Source organism: Hemitrygon akajei, chromosome 3, assembly GCF_048418815.1.
Source record: "Hemitrygon akajei chromosome 3, sHemAka1.3, whole genome shotgun sequence".
Classification (NCBI taxonomy): domain Eukaryota; kingdom Metazoa; phylum Chordata; class Chondrichthyes; order Myliobatiformes; family Dasyatidae; genus Hemitrygon; species Hemitrygon akajei.
In genome coordinates, this window is record NC_133126.1 from 114,093,885 (window position 1) to 114,113,750 (window position 19,866).

Sequence of the window (19,866 nt, forward strand, 5' to 3'; positions counted from 1 at the left end):
CTCAGGAACCCGCTTCTGAGCAACACCAGAAACATTACGGTTCACGCAAGGCTCTCCATCTCAAGGCCGCTTGTCTAATTTGCGCACCCGACAGCAGGGACCTTCCCCCACATACTCTAATCCCTCCAATAATCTGATGGTGGCGTCTACAGTGCCCCCTATCGATGGCTCCAATAAGGGCAGCACCACCCTCTTTAGAGTAGATCATGAGCTACTAAATGCCCATCCGTTGGGATGTCGGTCTGGTTCCTTCCTCCATTGTGCTCCACTCTACCTGGGACTGCAAATCCCACTGGAAGAGTGACGGATACCTGACTTTAACCACCACTATCACTCTTCCCCTCACGATTCATCACCTCAGTGGAAGCAGGTGGGACTCTCAGGGCGTTGTTAATCAGTCCCCTCCCCCACCCCAGGACACCCAAATTCTGCATCCTAGATCCTCGGCAACCACGTGGGCATTGGGCCCCCTAGTTTCTGCCTGTAGCTGTCTCCCAACTCTGCCAGTTCCTTAGTGGAGAACTTCTTAGTGGCAATTGTCTCGATGAGAGCTGCTGTGTTATCCTTCTTAGGTCCCCCTGCTTCAGCCCTGCTCTTCCTCACCCTGTTCCATGGAGGCTGGGAGGGGCTTTGGGCCAGCAGACCCTAGACGGGTATAGGACTACATGGCTACCAGTCTGGCCTGTAGTGGTGCAACTGCATAGAGGAACGTGTGCACAGTTAGAGGGGGAACCACAAGGCTCTCTTCCCCATCCCCACCATTTAACCAGATGTCCCCATCTCCCACCCATGTGTCGGGGTCACATCAGGGCTGGGACCTTAATGGGGTCTGGTTGCCAATTAGCCCCGCTGGCAGCCTCTGACTGCTGCACCTTCACTAGTCAACAGGCCATCTCTGTGTCCTTTCTGGCTCAGATCTGTGCAAACCGGGCAACCTGGTTTGTGATTCTGTTTCATTCCTCAAACCATCTACCTCCTTCTCCTTTTGTGAGATTATCTCATGCTGCTGCCTTACTGCCAGGCAGCCAGAAGGCACTCCACTGGCTCCCCTTGCCCTGTCTTACTAAGTACAAACCCATTCTGGCATTCCAGTTTCACCTCCTTGGAGTCCAACTTGTCTGACCAGACTATGGGCATCCGATAGTCTGCCAAGAGGTTGGCGAGACTCCCAAATCCTGCACTGATGTCCATCCACCCTGGAGCGGACTGGATTAAACAGATAAAACAGACAATCAACATACACACAGTGGCAAATACTAGATGTTCTAATTGTGCGACGGGGCCCTCTTCACTGCAGCACTGTCTACCTGGTCGACACAACACGAGAACTAAATGACTGTATAGCTACTGCGTGCTAGATTTAAAGGCCACTAGGGGTGTGATGCCATCAGGTAGTGGGAGCTACTGGGAGGGGCTGCAATGCTCCTTATATGGGCCAGTCCCTGCCTCCCACAGGGTAGTGGTTTTCAATGAACAGGTAAGCTAAGACTCTTACTGCAACAATTGTGGAAGCACACTTGCAGAGTATATTCAAAAGGGAGACTGATAGATGTTTATACACCAGGGAATTGTGGTATTAGTGTCAGTCTACCCCATCAGTGAGTTGCTCGTTAGCAAAGGAGCTGGACTTGGTGCAGACTGTGCAGAGAGGCATTGCAGTCAGTTCATGAAAACAGTGTGTAGTCTAACAGCAAGTGATTGTTTAGGGCACCTGTCTTTTAATTGTAAGACCCTGTTGGACACTGGTAATGTAGAATACTGCTAGTCTGGTTCACTGATTTATTGCTGAGACTGATGGCAAGGGAGATGAGTGGCCCAATTTGTAGCACAGATTAGGCCTTTTACCATGGTGTCACCAGTTGCAGCCGCCCAGGGGAGTTAACACTGGAGGCGGTGTGCTGCAACGCCCATGCTGGATTTGGGGAACGTACTTCCCATCGGTGCTGCCCTCCAGTACTTGCTCGGTGGATGATGAGCTGGATTGCATTCGTCTATGGACTGCTGTAGGCTTGTTCTTGCCAAAAACATCCATGGACTAAGGATTTGGTCTGTATTATGTTTTATTGTGTGACTATATTTCACTGCTATTTTATATGTGCTATATGTATCTTGTGCTGTGTATGACTGTCGGTACTGTGTTTTGCAGCTTGGCCCTGGAGGAACACTGTTTCATTTAGCTGTATTCATGGGTATTCATACATGGTGAATCTCAATTAAAGTTGAACTTGAACTTGAAAGTGTTGCTGAGTAGCAGATAAGCTGTGATCTCATTGAATGACAGATCAGGCACAAGTGGCCAAATGGCCTCTTCTTGCTTCTGTTTATTACGAGGTAACTAAGAAAGAACTCATGAGAAGAACCAGAAGTTCACATCAGGGGCAAAGTTGGGAACAAAGAACTACAAGTAGAAAGGTAAAGTGGACAAGCAGAAGATAAAGTGGATAGAGGGAGTCAGTATCAAGTTGCTTAGCATGGCCTTATATTAAATGGTGAGTAAGGATGCACAGCAGTGATCATGGCTAAAGCTAAAACTGGTTATCTGTCCTCTTGTTATTACGAGAAAAGTAGTCAATCTCCTTTTTCAATGGTTCAGGTTTTGGGGTGATGACCAAGATATTGATTTCTTCTGTCATCTCCAAGTAGGTTGTCCATGGGAAAATTGGTTGCCTTGTGTTCACATCAAACAACTCCAAAACCTGAAGACATTTTCACTGATGAGAAGAACTGGTGAAGAATAATGAACCACGATGAATGTAACATTTCTTTAAGCATGCCTGAAATGTCCAGCTTTGAGACTGACTAAAGTTGGGTGGACTATCCGTGCAGTACTGACATTATTGGGTGGGGTGACAAGTCTATCAGTCAAATTGTAGTGTGACACAGCCATTAAAATTCCTTTGATACCTTCCCTCAGCAATGACCCCACTCTTGAGTTAGCAACATGTCTCTCACCACATGGGGAGAACTTAACCTCAATCAAATGGAAATCAGCAATCAGATCATCCTCATAATTTACTTTGCAGAACAGTCCATGTGACAAAAAATCAGTAGTTAACTGGACTGACTCAGGAGATAAAATTATAGAGTTGTTCTGGCGAACAATGTTCCATTACAGTCTTAAATTAGAGAGAGTCTCTGATGTCAGGAGATCAGGAGATTAACATCATAGAATTACTCCATCTCTTCTCCATGTTATTTTGTGGTTAGTCTGGTGGCTTCTGATCAGTGGTGACTCTCAGGGAGATGATCATCAAGGCAAGGTGGTTTATGATCTTTATCATGCACTCTGTCATGGTAAGCGCCTGTCATTTGGATGACTTGACCATTATTTATTTCTTATCAACCCAAGCCTGCGTATTGCCCAGGTTTGTGTGAAATAAGTCAAACCACTTTCAGATACAGACCAGGATGAAACATTAAGTGCAGGGCAGTTGAGATTACACAAAAACCTTACACAAAAAAACAAACCTTTTTATTGGAGACACAAGAGATTCTGCAGATGCTGAAAATCCTGAGAAACACACACAAAACGCTGGAGGAACTCAGTTCAGGCAGCAACTATGGAGGGAAATAAGCAGTTGATACTGTGTGTGTTGAACTTGTTTTACTGTCTTCAGACCAGATAGAAAAACATTAATCTAACTATGCTAATCATTAGCTGACAATTATCCATTAGGAAGTGCAACACGCATTAATGTCCTTACCAACTTTATTTCTGAAACTAGGTGAGAACAATTGCAAGTTACTTTTACTGTTCAAACTATTAATCATGGCAATTGTACACAAACTGAGGAGTGTGTTGTTAAACCAAGTAAGTGATGTATTTCTCTTGATTTGTTTAACAAGTGAATTACCCACTATCTACACCCTAAGGAGAGGTAGCCACATTTTCTGTTTATGACACTCTGATAAGATTAACCTTGGGCTTAAGCACAATTTGCACTGTTTGCAACCTTCATATGTTAATGAATGGTTAGAACAAGCCAACTTTTCACAACTTCACTAATTTTTCGCATGCAAAGCTAATAATACAAAAGACCTCATCTAGTTCACTCATTGTCCAAGTTTCAAAAACAACTCATTGCCTCTACACCTCTCAGCAGGCTAATCATATTGGAGGAGAGAAAAGATGAATTTGAATTTATTTAATCTTACATCCCATCACCAAGTACAGACCTGCGAGTTTGTAAGTCTAATGGTTTCTAGAAAGAAGCTGTCCTGTAGCCTGCTGGTCCTGGCTTTTGTGCTACGGTGCCATTTGCCAGACGGAAGCAGCTGAAACAGTTTGTGGTTGGGGTGACTGGTGTCCCCGATGATCTTCCAGATCTGCACCTGCTGCTGTAAATGTCCTCAATGGAGGGAAGTTCACATCCACAGATGTGCTGTGCTGTCCATACCACTCTCTGCAGAGCCCAGTGATCAAGGATGAAATATGAAGGTAAGTTAGCCAATAATAAAAAAGGAGTTACCAAAAGTATTTTCAGATATATAAAGAGTGAAAGAGAGGTGAGAGTGAATACTGGACAGCTGGAAAATGACACTGGAGAAGAATTAATGGAGGACAAAGAAATGGCAGACAAACTCAATAAAAAATTTGTGTCAGTCTTCACTGTGGAAGAGAACAGCAGTATGCCAGAAATTCGAGTGTCAGAGGTCAGAAACATAGGAACTATTACTAAGGTGAAGGTCCTTGGGAAGCTGAAAGGACTGAAAATAGATAAGTCAGCTGGACCAGATGGACTACACCCCAGGGTTTTCTGAAAAAGGCAACTGAAGAGATTATGGATGCATTAGTAGTGATATTTCAAGAATCACTGAATTCTGGAATGGTTATGAAGGACTGGAAAATTGTGAATGTCACTCCATTCTTCAAGATAGGAGGGGGGGGGGGGGTACAAGAAAGGAAATTATCGGCCAGTTAGCCCAACTTCCATTGTTGGTAAGATGGAAGGGAGGCAGAAGAAATTAAATTATAGGCCAGTTAGCCTGACTTCAGTTGTTGGTAAGATGTTGGATCTCCATTAGTAAGGATGAGGTTTTGGTGTAATGGAGGCACATTTGAAGAGATTTGGTATGTCAACAAATACACTCAAAAGCTTCAGGGAGTGCATTCTGACAGGCTGCATCACTGTCTGGTACAGAGGGGCTACTGCACAGGATCAAAAGAAGCTGTAGAGGGTTGTAAATTTAGTCAGCTCCATCATGGGTACTAACCTACAAAGTACCCATCACATCTTCAAGGAGTGGTGTCTCAGAAAGGCAGCGTCCATTATTAAGGACCTCCAGCACACAGGGCATGTTCTTTTCTCACTGTTACCATCAGGAAGGAGATACAGAAGCCTGAAGGCACACACTCAGCGATTCAGGAACAGCTTCTTCCCCTCTGCCGTCTGATTCCTAAATGGACATTGAACCCATGAACACTACCACACTTTTTAAATATAATTTCTGTTTTTGCACAATGTTTAATCTATTCAATATATGTATGCTGTAATTGATTTACTTATTTATTATTATTGTTTTCTTCTTCTATATTATGTATTGCATTGAACTGCTGCTGCTAAGTTAACAAGTTTCATGACACATGCAGGTGATAAACCTGGTTCTGATTCTGATAAAAATCAACAAAAGCCAGCATGGGCAAATCTTGCCTGACAAATCCGTTGGAATTCATTGATGAAATAACACAGGATAGACAAAGGAGAGTCAGTGGATGCTGTGTACAGTTCTTGGATTTTCAGAACGCCTTTGATATGGTGCCACACATGAGGCTACTAAACAAGATGACAGTCCATGGTATTACAGGAAAGATACTAGCATGGATGAAGATTGGCTAACTGGCAGGAGTGAGAATAAAGGGGGCCTGCTCTGTTTGGCTGCCGGTAACTAGTGGTGTTCCGCAGGTGTTGGAGTTGGGATCACTTATTTATTTATTTGGAAATAAAGTGCAGAATAGGCCCTTCGAGCTACACTGCCAGCAACCCACTGATTTAACCCTAGCCTAATCATGAGACATTTACAATGACCAATTAACTTATTAACTGGTACATCTTTGGGCTGTGGGAGGAAACCAGAGCACCTAACCACTACACTACCGTGGCACCTTTTCACTTTTCACATTATATATGTAATGCCCTGGTTAAAAACATGTTTTATTTTATTTCTACTATTATGCTGTTAGGTATTTTCTTTTCAGCACTGTGCTCTGTTAATTAAGTTTTACAGTCCAGTATTTTGGCTTCTGCTAAGATAAGGAGTCATTTACTCAGCTTTAAGAATGTCGTGTCAGCCATTCTGGTTTTGTCTTAATAACATTGTCCAGTGGGATGCCCTGGAACATTCCAGAGAATTTGGTGGCATCAGATTTCACAGAGCCAGTGGGCTGGTTTTGGGTCTTTTGTTGGCAGGTGTTGGAAGAAGAAGGAGGTGTGGAGAAGAACAGAAGGGAAGAGGCTCATAGAACCCCGGCCGAAGGAGAGACACTGTTGTAAGGACTACTTTGTGCAAACTAATGGTTCCAAAAAACGAGTGTCCATACTCCTGAGTTAGCCAGTTTGTTCGAAATGGTCTTCGAGGGAAGTTCGAACTGTGGCTGGTGTCTTTCACACAGAACATGGGTCCAGCACCATGTAACTTAAGTGAAACACCCGACAATCTGGAAACGAGCTCCAACGTCTAGGTGCACATGTAGACTGGTTAATTGTAGTGGTTCCTCTTTTTCTGTTACTGTTTCTTAAAGTTGAAGTATCTGTAAATATACTTCCACTTTAAGTTTATGCTGGTGTAAGTTCTGTTATTTCCTAACGAATTACATGGGGCAGTATTTACACAGCATTTACCATAGTTCCCGTTCCCTCAACGGAACATTCCAACTTTTCTGTCTGGTTGAACCAGAATCATACCGACACTAGACCTGTGTTGCTTATTGAATATGGCCGTCTCACTATTAACCATGCAATTCTGAGTCACATGGTTGTTAACCAGAGCTAGCTAATGAACCTGGTTTATTATGAGCCATGCTGAGAGGGTTACATATGTCAAAGATTTGGATGATGGAATGCAGACAAGTTTGTGATCAATACAAAGATAGTTAGACGTGCAGTTAGTATTGCAGTGGTGGGACCTGCGTCCAGGGGCTTATGACCATCTGCTTTTCGAATTCCCAAGGATGTGGTCAAGAAGACAAGCGTGCCTTCGGGGTTCTGAGGTTTTGCAGCCCTGTGGAATCTACGCAGTGCTGCTGACAGAAGTGTCGCAGGAGAAAAGTGGGACATCAGGAGCAGCGGAGCAGCTGTCGGAGGCTTTGTACTTGGCGAATTGCAGTTTCTTTTTCTCTCTCCGTGGTGGGAGGAGTCTGTTGCCGATTCTCGGGTCAAGGAACTCCGACAAGAAAGTGCCGCGACAGACATTTAACATGGTAAATCAGCGAGTTGTTTTGTTATGTCTCCCCTCTCGCTGTGAAAAGGGACACCTCTTTTTCCATTTATTAGGGAGAGAGAAAGAGAATGCTGTGGTATGTTGAATTGTCAGGTGAATAATTAGTTTCTGTTGTACAGCAGATCATGGTCTTTCTTGGGGGCTTTGTTATTGCCCACTTGGTGGGTGGAGGGTCGCTGCTTCATGGGTGCTTGTGTGTGGGAGGGGGAATAGAATTTTTTTACTGACACTCATTCTTTGGGACACTCTTCTGTTTTTGTGGATGTCTGTGAAGAACAAGAATTTTGGGATGTGTAATGTATACTTTTCTCTGATATTAAATGGAACTACTAAGGAAGCAGGGGGTCTGCAGAAGGGCTTAGACAGATTAGGAGAAAGGGGAAAGAAATGGCAGAGAAACCAGAGATGCAAAGGGACTTGGGAGTCCTCTTGCAGGATTCCCAAAAGGTTAACTTGCAGGAGAAGTCGGCAGTAAGGAAGGCAAACGCAATGCCAGCATTTATTTCAGGAGGACTAGAATATAAAAGCAAGATTATCATTCTGAGGCATTGATCAGACTGCACTTGGGAGTATTATGAGCAGTTTTGGGCCCTTTATCTAAGAAAAGATGTGCTGGCAGTGTAGACAGTCCAGTGGAAGTTCACAAGAATGATTCTGGGAGTGAAAGGGTTAACATGTGAGAAGCGTTTGATGGCTCACACTGTACTCATTGAAACATATTGAATATTAAAAGGCTCAATAGAGTGGAAGTGGAGGGGATGGTTTCCGACAGTGGGGGTGTCTCGGACCAGAGGGCACAGACTCAGAATACAAGGACATCCCTTTTGCCAGAGAGTGGTGAATCTGTGGAATTCATTGTCACAGATGGCTGTGGAGGTCAAGTCATTTGGTATATTTAGAGCGGAGGCTGATAGACTCTTGATTAGTCAGGGCATCAAGGGGTATGGGGAGAAGGCAGGAGGAATGGGGTTGAGAGGGGTAATAGATCAGTTAAGACGGATTGGGGGATCAGATGCATTGGGTCGAATGGCCTAATTCTGCTCTTATATCTCATGGTCCATTGCTGAGACATATGATTAAAGATTGTGGTGGAATACAACTCTATCTGATGTTCCATGGTACCTTCAATTTTGCGTTTCAACATCTTTTCTTAATCAATTTCATAAAGTGTGACAGGAGTGTTTTACAGCAGGATGGGAGATTCTCCCATACGAATGTAGGACTCTGTCCCCACAAAAACTATGTCACCATTCATAGAATCACAGAGAGAAACAGGACAGAAACAGGCCCTCTGGCCCACTTTATGCTAAACATCAACCCTGTACCTAACCCATTTACACCAATCCTAAATTAACCCTGTCTCTAACCCGTTCACACACATCCTACGTTTACCCAATCCCTGACCTATTTACAGTTATAAAACCGCAAGACAATAAGACAAAGCAGCAGAATGAGGCCATTTAGTTCATCAAGTCTCCACAACCATTTCATCATAACTGATCAATTTTTTCCTCAGCCCCAATCTCCTGACTTCTCACTGTATCCCTTCATGCCCTGTCTAATCAAGAATCTATCAAACTCTGCTTAAAAATGCATAAAGACGTGGCCTCCACAATTACCTGTGCCACTGAATACCACAAATTCTTCATTCTCCAGCTACATTTACCCCATCCCTGCCCTGTTTACAATTATCCTACATTTACCCCATCCCTGATCTGTTTACAATTATCCTACATTTACCCCATCCCTGACCTGTTTACAATTATCCTACAATTACCCCATCCCTGCCCTGTTTGTAATTATCCTACATTTACCCCATCCCTGCCCTGTTTGTAATTATCCTACATTTCCCCATCCCTGCCCTGTTTGTAATTATCCTACATTTCCCCATCCCTGCCCTGTTTGTAATTATCCTACATTTCCCCATCCCTGCCCTGTTTGTAATTATCCTACATTTCCCCATCCCTGCCCTGTTTGTAATTATCCTACATTTCCCCATCCCTGCCCTGTTTGTAATTATCCTACAATTACCCCATCCCTGACACATTTACATCAATCCTACATTTACCCCATCCCTGCCGTTTATAATTATCCTACATTTACCCCATCCCTGCCATTTGTAATTATCCTACATTTCCCCATCCCTGACCTGTTTACAATTATCCTACAATTACCCCATCCCTGCCCTGTTTGTAATTATCCTACATTTCCCCATCCCTGCCCTGTTTGTAATTATCCTACATTTCCCCATCCCTGCCCTGTTTGTAATTATCCTACATTTCCCCATCCCTGCCCTGTTTGTAATTATCCTACATTTCCCCATCCCTGCCCTGTTTGTAATTATCCTACATTTCCCCATCCCTGCCCTGTTTGTAATTATCCTACATTTCCCCATCCCTGCCCTGTTTGTAATTATCCTACATTTCCCCATCCCTGCCCTGTTTGTAATTATCCTACATTTCCCCATCCCTGCCCTGTTTGTAATTATCCTACATTTCCCCATCCCTGCCCTGTTTGTAATTATCCTACATTTCCCCATCCCTGCCCTGTTTGTAATTATCCTACATTTCCCCATCCCTGCCCTGTTTGTAATTATCCTACATTTCCCCATCCCTGCCCTGTTTACAATTATCCTACAATTACTCTATCCCTGACACATTTACACCAATCCTACATTTACCCCATCCCTGCCCTGTTTATAATTATCCTACAATTACTCTATCCCTGACACATTTACACCAATCCTACATTTACCCCATCCATAAGATCATAAAACGTGTCTTTCTGTCTAGGTACCATATCCAATGCGGATGTTGGTGACCATGGTTTTCCATACAGATCTATCCTTCGTTCTTTAGATGGCTTCCATTTCCTCGATGTGTAGCCACCTGGCTAAGCTTTTGATGTACATAAACCGAGGTCTTCCTCTTGGTTTGCTCCCCTCGATCTTTCCAGAGAGTCTGTGTTTTTCCAGTTCATCTTTCCGCATGATGTGTCCTAGGAATCTGAGTTGTCTTTCTCTTATTGTTGATATGAGTGATCTAACTGCTTGGGCTCTTCTGAGAACTTCTTCATCTGATGTGCGTGTAGTCCATGATATTTTTAACATTCTCCTGAGAACCATAGTTCAGCTGCTTCTCGTCTCTTTTCCATTGCTGTGGAAATGGTCCAGCATTTACTTCCATAAGTCAGGATAGAATAAATGTAGCACAGCAGTACAGTCGGCCCTCCTTATCCGCAAATTCCGCATCTGCAAATTCAACCAGCCGGGAATGGCAAAAACCCGGAAGTGCTCTTCCAGCACTTGTTGTTCGAGCATGTACAGACTTTTTTTCTTGTCATTATTCCCTAAACAATACAGTATAACAACTATTTACATAGCATTTACATTGTATTAGGTATTATAAGTAATCTAGAGATGATTTAAAGTATACGGGAGGATGTGCGTGGGTTATCGTGGATCGGAATTGAAAAAAATCGGAAGTTCTCTTACTAAGTCAGAACAGGTACATCCGGTATTATTAAGCATCAGTTAGTCAAACGTTTGTCTTAGTATATAGTATATATTTTATCTTTCTATGTTAAGTGTTTCTATGAAACACTTAAGAACGTATGTTTCAACGCCCGGCTCGGGAACCGTTCCCGAGTGCGAGCCAGTGACAGACTGCTTTCGAGTGCGCTCTCCATCCATGCCAGGTTGATGTGGAGGATCAAAAACTCAAAACCCCCAAAACCCAATAATTAAACCACTGCATTGCTTAGTAATAATTGTAGCTTTCATCGGGGCAGGGCCTTTTTCACTTTATCCTTTAAAATTGTTCCAATCGTTGACTGACTGTAGCCTAACGCTTTTCCAATGACCGATGGTGTTTCACCTCTTTCTGATTGCTTTATTATTTCCACTTTATTTTCAATCATGATCGTGATTATTTTCGTGAACAGAAACACTGCGGATTCAGAGCTCGGCTGCCGGGTCCTACTGTCCACCGCACTGAGACAGGTTAAGTAAGGTCTGGGGTTCCACTGGGTCCTAAGGTCCACCACATTGAGACAGGTTAAATACGGGACTTGAGCATTCATGAATTTTGGTACCTGCGAGGGGTCCTGGAACCAATCCCTCACGGATAAGGAGGGCCAACTGTATTCTGTTTTTAGAGTACATGCTCGTCTTTCTCTCTGTTAATATGGTCTTCATTTTCTGGAAAGCTTCTTTCACCATTACTATTCTGTATTTGATATCTGTGTCACACCTGCCATCACTTGTTATTTGGCTGCCAAGATATCTGAATTTGTTGACTTGTTTGATGTTTGTATTTCCAATCTTGATCACACATTGTGGGATGTTTGTCTTTCTGGAGATGACCATGCTTTCATAGGAGCAGAAATTAGGCCATTTGACCCATGGAGTCTGCTCCACCATTCAATCATGGCTGATCTTTTTTCTCCCCTCTTCAACCCCATTTCCCGGCCTTCTCCCCGTAACCATTGATGCCACATCCCATCAAGAACCTATCAATCTCAGCCTTCAATACACCCAATGACCTGGCCTCCACAGCTACATGTGGCAACAAATTCCACATGTTCACCTCCCTTTGGCTAAAGAAATTGCTCTGCACCTCTGTTTTGAAAGAGTGCCCCTCTATCCTGAGCCTGTACCCTCTTGTCCTAGAATCTCCCACCATGGAAAACATCCTGTCCACATCTATGTGTCTAGGCCTTTCAACATACAAAATGTTTCAATGAGAGCCCCCCCTCATCCTTCTAAATTCCAGCGAATATAAACCCAGAGCCAAACACTCCTCATAACCATTTCATTCCAGCAATCATCCTTGTGAACATTCTCTGGACCCTCTCCAATGCCAGCACATCTTTTCTAAGATGAGGAGCCCAAAACTGTTCACAATACTCAAGGAGATGCCTCGCCAGGGCCTTATAAAGCTTCAGCATCACATCACTGCTCTTGTATTCTAGACCACTTGAAATGAATGCTATCATGGCTGTGTTGCCTTTATGGCATTTGTTTAGTTTATAATATTTCGCTTTAGTAATTTGTTTGTTAGCATTTTTTAGTTAAAGTTAGGATTGTTTAAAATAAATTCGTTGTCTGTGATATATCGCGGCATGCGATGACGTCACATCCAGTTTCGCCGCGTCTTGTGGGAAAATACCGATTTGGAGAAACGGGAAGGAGGGGGCTCACATGTGCAGGATCAGCGCAAGAAAAGTTTTTTCTACGCACTAGAAACATAGTGAAGCAACGCCGTAAGTTAATGAGATAATCGATATGTTGAATTAAAATGTTAACGCTGATTCTGTTAAAAGTAATGACGGTTGATAAGGTTTATGTTTTCGTTAGTTAAAGAGTTGTGGATAGTTTGTGTTAAAGTGTATTTAAAGCAGTCAATGGCGTAAGTAGATTCTGACTGTATGCTGCATTTTAATGTAATGTAGTTGTTGTAGTTTACTTTTGCAAGTATTTACAATGTAAATGTGATATCAAGAAGGAAACAAATACTGTACAAATCTTGTATTGTTTTATCAACAGTTTTCACCATATGTTAATGTGGAAGAGTGAACAGTAAACGGTTAATCTTACTGCGATCCTGTTTTCATTGACAACGGTTTACCTCGGTGTTTAGTTCAGCGTTCCCTTACACCTGAGTGAGAACACTAAAATGGCATTTGCCTTCCTCACCACCGACTCAACCTGCAAGTTAACTTTTAGGGTGTTCTGCACAAAGACACCCAAGTCTCTCTGCATCTCAGAGTTTTGGATTTTCTGCCCATTTAGTAAATAGTCTGCTTATTTATTCCTACTACCAAAGTGCATGACCATGTATTTTCCAACACTGTACCCCATCCCTGCCCTGTTTATAATTATCCTACAATTACTCTATCCCTGACACATTTACATCAATCCTACATTTACCCCATCCCTGCCCTGTTTATAATTATCCTACAATTACACTATCCCTGACACATTTCTATCAATCCTACATTTACCCCATCCCTGATCTGTTTACAATTATCCTACATTTACCCCATCCCTGATCTGTTTACAATTATCCTACATTTACCCCATCCCTGATCTGTTTACAATTATCCTACATTTACCCCATCCCTGATCTGTTTACAATTATCCTACATTTACCCCATCCCTGCCCTGTTTATAATTATCCTACATTTACCCCATCCCTGATCTGTTTACAATTATCCTACATTTACCCCATCCCTGATCTGTTTACAATTATCCTACATTTACCCCATCCCTGACCTGTTTATAATTATCCTACATTTACCCCATCCCTGATCTGTTTACAATTATCCTACATTTACCCCATCCCTGACCTGTTTATAATTATCCTACATTTACCCCATCCCTGATCTGTTTACAATTATCCTACATTTACCCCATCCCTGACCTGTTTATAATTATCCTACATTTACCCCATCCCTGATCTGTTTACAATTATCCTACATTTACCCCATCCCTGATCTGTTTACAATTATCCTACATTTACCCCATCCCTGACCTGTTTATAATTATCCTACATTTACCCCATCCCTGACCTGTTTGTAATTATCCTACATTTACCCCATCCCTGATCTGTTTACAATTATCCTACATTTACCCCATCCCTGACCTGTTTGTAATTATCCTACATTTACCCCATCCCTGACCTGTTTGTAATTATCCTACATTTACCCCATCCCTGACCTGTTTGTAATTATCCTACATTTACCCCATCCCTGATCTGTTTACAATTATCCTACATTTACCCCATCCCTGACCTGTTTGTAATTATCCTACATTTACCCCATCCCTGACCTGTTTGTAATTATCCTACATTTACCCCATCCCTGATCTGTTTACAATTATCCTACATTTACCCCATCCCTGACCTGTTTGTAATTATCCTACATTTACCCCATCCCTGACCTGTTTATAATTATCCTACATTTACCCCATCCCTGATCTGTTTACAATTATCCTACATTTACCCCATCCCTGACCTGTTTGTAATTATCCTACATTTCCCCATCCCTGACCTGTTTACAATTATCCTACATTTACCCCATCCCTGACCTGTTTACAATTATCCTACATTTACCCCATCCCTGACCTGTTTGTAATTATCCTACATTTACCCCATCCCTGACCTGTTTGTAATTATCCTACATTTACCCCATCCCTGACCTGTTTACAATTATCCTACATTTACCCCATCCCTGATCTGTTTACAATTATCCTACATTTACCCCATCCCTGATCTGTTTACAATTATCCTACATTTACCCCATCCCTGACCTGTTTATAATTATCCTACATTTACCCCATCCCTGATCTGTTTACAATTATCCTACATTTACCCCATCCCTGACCTGTTTATAATTATCCTACATTTACCCCATCCCTGATCTGTTTACAATTATCCTACATTTACCCCATCCCTGACCTGTTTGTAATTATCCTACATTTACCCCATCCCTGACCTGTTTGTAATTATCCTACATTTACCCCATCCCTGACCTGTTTATAATTATCCTACATTTCCCCATCCCTGACCTGTTTATAATTATCCTACATTTACCCCATCCCTGACCTGTTTGTAATTATCCTACATTTACCCCATCCCTGCCCTGTTTATAATTATACTACATTTACCCCATCCCTGACCTGTTTACAATTATCCTACATTTACCCCATCCCTGACCTGTTTGTAATTATCCTACATTTACCCCATCCCTGATCTGTTTACAATTATCCTACATTTACCCCATCCCTGACCTGTTTGTAATTATCCTACATTTACCCCATCCCTGATCTGTTTACAATTATCCTACATTTACCCCATCCCTGACCTGTTTGTAATTATCCTACATTTACCCCATCAATGATCTGTTTACAATTATCCTACATTTACCCCATCCCTGACCTGTTTATAATTATCCTACATTTACCCCATCCCTGATCTGTTTACAATTATCCTACATTTACCCCATCCCTGCCCTGTTTGTAATTATCCTACATTTACCCCATCCCTGCCCTGTTTATAATTATCCTACATTTACCCCATCCCTGACCTGTTTGTAATTATCCTACATTTACCCCATCCCTGACCTGTTTGTAATTATCCTACATTTACCCCATCCCTGATCTGTTTACAATTATCCTACATTTACCCCATCCCTGCCCTGTTTATAATTATCCTACATTTACCCCATCCCTGATCTGTTTACAATTATCCTACATTTACCCCATCCCTGACCTGTTTATAATTATCCTACATTTACCCCATCCCTGATCTGTTTACAATTATCCTACATTTACCCCATCCCTGACCTGTTTGTAATTATCCTACATTTACCCCATCCCTGCCCTGTTTATAATTATCCTACATTTACCCCATCCCTGACCTGTTTGTAATTATCCTACATTTACCCCATCCCTGACCTGTTTGTAATTATCCTACATTTACCCCATCCCTGATCTGTTTACAATTATCCTACATTTACCCCATCCCTGACCTGTTTGTAATTATCCTACATTTACCCCATCCCTGCCCTGTTTATAATTATCCTACATTTACCCCATCCCTGCCCTGTTTATAATTATCCTACATTTACCCCATCCCTGCCCTGTTTATAATTATCCTACAATTACCCCATCCCTGACACATTTACATCAATCCTACATTTACCCCATCCCTGACCTGTTTGTAATTATCCTACATTTACCCCATCCCTGTCCTGTTTATAATTATCCTACATTTACCCCATCCCTGCCCTGTTTATAATTATCCTACAATTACCCCATCCCTGACACATTTACATCAATCCTACATTTACCCCATCCCTGACCTGTTTGTAATTATCCTACATTTACCCCATCCCTGACCTGTTTACAATTATCCTACATTTACCCCATCCCTGCCCTGTTTATAATTATCCTACATTTACCCCATCCCTGCCCTGTTTATAATTATCCTACATTTACCCCATCCCTGCCCTGTTTATAATTATCCTACATTTACCCCATCCCTGACCTGTTTATAATTATCCTACATTTACCCCATCCCTGACCTGTTTATAATTATCCTACATTTACCCCATCCCTGCCCTGTTTATAATTATCCTACATTTACCCCATCCCTGCCCTGTTTATAATTATCCTACATTTACCCCATCCCTGCCCTGTTTATAATTATCCTACATTTACCCCATCCCTGCCCTGTTTATAATTATCCTACATTTACCCCATCCCTGCCCTGTTTATAATTATCCTACATTTACCCCATCCCTGCCCTGTTTATAATTATCCTACATTTACCCCATCCCTGCCCTGTTTATAATTATCCTACATTTACCCCATCCCTGCCCTGTTTATAATTATCCTACATTTACCCCATCCCTGCCCTGTTTATAATTATCCTACAATTACCCCATCCCTGACACATTTACATCAATCCTACATTTACCCCATCCCTGCCCTGTTTATAATTATCCTACAATTACCCCATCCCTGCCCTGTTTATAATTATCCTACAATTACCCCATCCCTGACACATTTACATCAATCCTACATTTACCCCATCCCTGACCTGTTTGTAATTATCCTACATTTACCCCATCCCTGACCTGTTTATAATTATCCTACATTTACCCCATCCCTGACCTGTTTACAATTATCCTACATTTACCCCATCCCTGCCCTGTTTATAATTATCCTACAATTACCCCATCCCTGCCCTGTTTATAATTATCCTACAATTACCCCATCCCTGACACATTTACATCAATCCTACATTTACCCCATCCCTGCCCTGTTTATAATTATCCTACAATTACCCCATCCCTGCCCTGTTTATAATTATCCTACAATTACCCCATCCCTGACACATTTACATCAATCCTACATTTACCCCATCCCTGACCTGTTTGTAATTATCCTACATTTACCCCATCCCTGCCCTGTTTATAATTATCCTACATTTACCCCATCCCTGCCCTGTTTATAATTATCCTACATTTACCCCATCCCTGCCCTGTTTATAATTATCCTACATTTACCCCATCCCTGACCTGTTTATAATTATCCTACATTTACCCCATCCCTGATCTGTTTACAATTATCCTACATTTACCCCATCCCTGACCTGTTTATAATTATCCTACATTTACCCCATCCCTGATCTGTTTACAATTATCCTACATTTACCCCATCCCTGACCTGTTTGTAATTATCCTACATTTACCCCATCCCTGACCTGTTTGTAATTATCCTACATTTACCCCATCCCTGACCTGTTTACAATTATCCTACATTTACCCCATCCCTGATCTGTTTACAATTATCCTACATTTACCCCATCCCTGATCTGTTTACAATTATCCTACATTTACCCCATCCCTGACCTGTTTATAATTATCCTACATTTACCCCATCCCTGATCTGTTTACAATTATCCTACATTTACCCCATCCCTGACCTGTTTATAATTATCCTACATTTACCCCATCCCTGATCTGTTTACAATTATCCTACATTTACCCCATCCCTGACCTGTTTGTAATTATCCTACATTTACCCCATCCCTGACCTGTTTGTAATTATCCTACATTTACCCCATCCCTGACCTGTTTATAATTATCCTACATTTCCCCATCCCTGACCTGTTTATAATTATCCTACATTTACCCCATCCCTGACCTGTTTGTAATTATCCTACATTTACCCCATCCCTGCCCTGTTTATAATTATACTACATTTACCCCATCCCTGACCTGTTTACAATTATCCTACATTTACCCCATCCCTGACCTGTTTGTAATTATCCTACATTTACCCCATCCCTGATCTGTTTACAATTATCCTACATTTACCCCATCCCTGACCTGTTTGTAATTATCCTACATTTACCCCATCCCTGATCTGTTTACAATTATCCTACATTTACCCCATCCCTGACCTGTTTGTAATTATCCTACATTTACCCCATCAATGATCTGTTTACAATTATCCTACATTTACCCCATCCCTGACCTGTTTATAATTATCCTACATTTACCCCATCCCTGATCTGTTTACAATTATCCTACATTTACCCCATCCCTGCCCTGTTTGTAATTATCCTACATTTACCCCATCCCTGCCCTGTTTATAATTATCCTACATTTACCCCATCCCTGACCTGTTTGTAATTATCCTACATTTACCCCATCCCTGACCTGTTTGTAATTATCCTACATTTACCCCATCCCTGATCTGTTTACAATTATCCTACATTTACCCCATCCCTGCCCTGTTTATAATTATCCTACATTTACCCCATCCCTGATCTGTTTACAATTATCCTACATTTACCCCATCCCTGACCTGTTTATAATTATCCTACATTTACCCCATCCCTGATCTGTTTACAATTATCCTACATTTACCCCATCCCTGACCTGTTTGTAATTATCCTACATTTACCCCATCCCTGCCCTGTTTATAATTATCCTACATTTACCCCATCCCTGACCTGTTTGTAATTATCCTACATTTACCCCATCCCTGACCTGTTTGTAATTATCCTACATTTACCCCATCCCTGATCTGTTTACAATTATCCTACATTTACCCCATCCCTGACCTGTTTGTAATTATCCTACATTTACCCCATCCCTGCCCTGTTTATAATTATCCTACATTTACCCCATCCCTGCCCTGTTTATAATTATCCTACATTTACCCCATCCCTGCCCTGTTTATAATTATCCTACAATTACCCCATCCCTGACACATTTACATCAATCCTACATTTACCCCATCCCTGACCTGTTTGTAATTATCCTACATTTACCCCATCCCTGTCCTGTTTATAATTATCCTACATTTACCCCATCCCTGCCCTGTTTATAATTATCCTACAATTACCCCATCCCTGACACATTTACATCAATCCTACATTTACCCCATCCCTGACCTGTTTGTAATTATCCTACATTTACCCCATCCCTGACCTGTTTACAATTATCCTACATTTACCCCATCCCTGCCCTGTTTATAATTATCCTACATTTACCCCATCCCTGCCCTGTTTATAATTATCCTACATTTACCCCATCCCTGCCCTGTTTATAATTATCCTACATTTACCCCATCCCTGACCTGTTTATAATTATCCTACATTTACCCCATCCCTGACCTGTTTATAATTATCCTACATTTACCCCATCCCTGCCCTGTTTATAATTATCCTACATTTACCCCATCCCTGCCCTGTTTATAATTATCCTACATTTACCCCATCCCTGCCCTGTTTATAATTATCCTACATTTACCCCATCCCTGCCCTGTTTATAATTATCCTACATTTACCCCATCCCTGCCCTGTTTATAATTATCCTACATTTACCCCATCCCTGCCCTGTTTATAATTATCC

At 41.9% G+C, this 19,866-nt stretch overlaps 1 protein-coding gene across 1 annotated transcript in view; it reads left to right on the top strand.

Annotated features, from left to right (window-relative positions):
• The window catches only part of LOC140725317 (single-pass membrane and coiled-coil domain-containing protein 1-like), a 60,009-nt gene that overhangs the window by 16,881 nt on the left and 23,262 nt on the right, over positions 1–19,866 (top strand). The gene's annotated exons all lie outside the window — the stretch shown is intronic.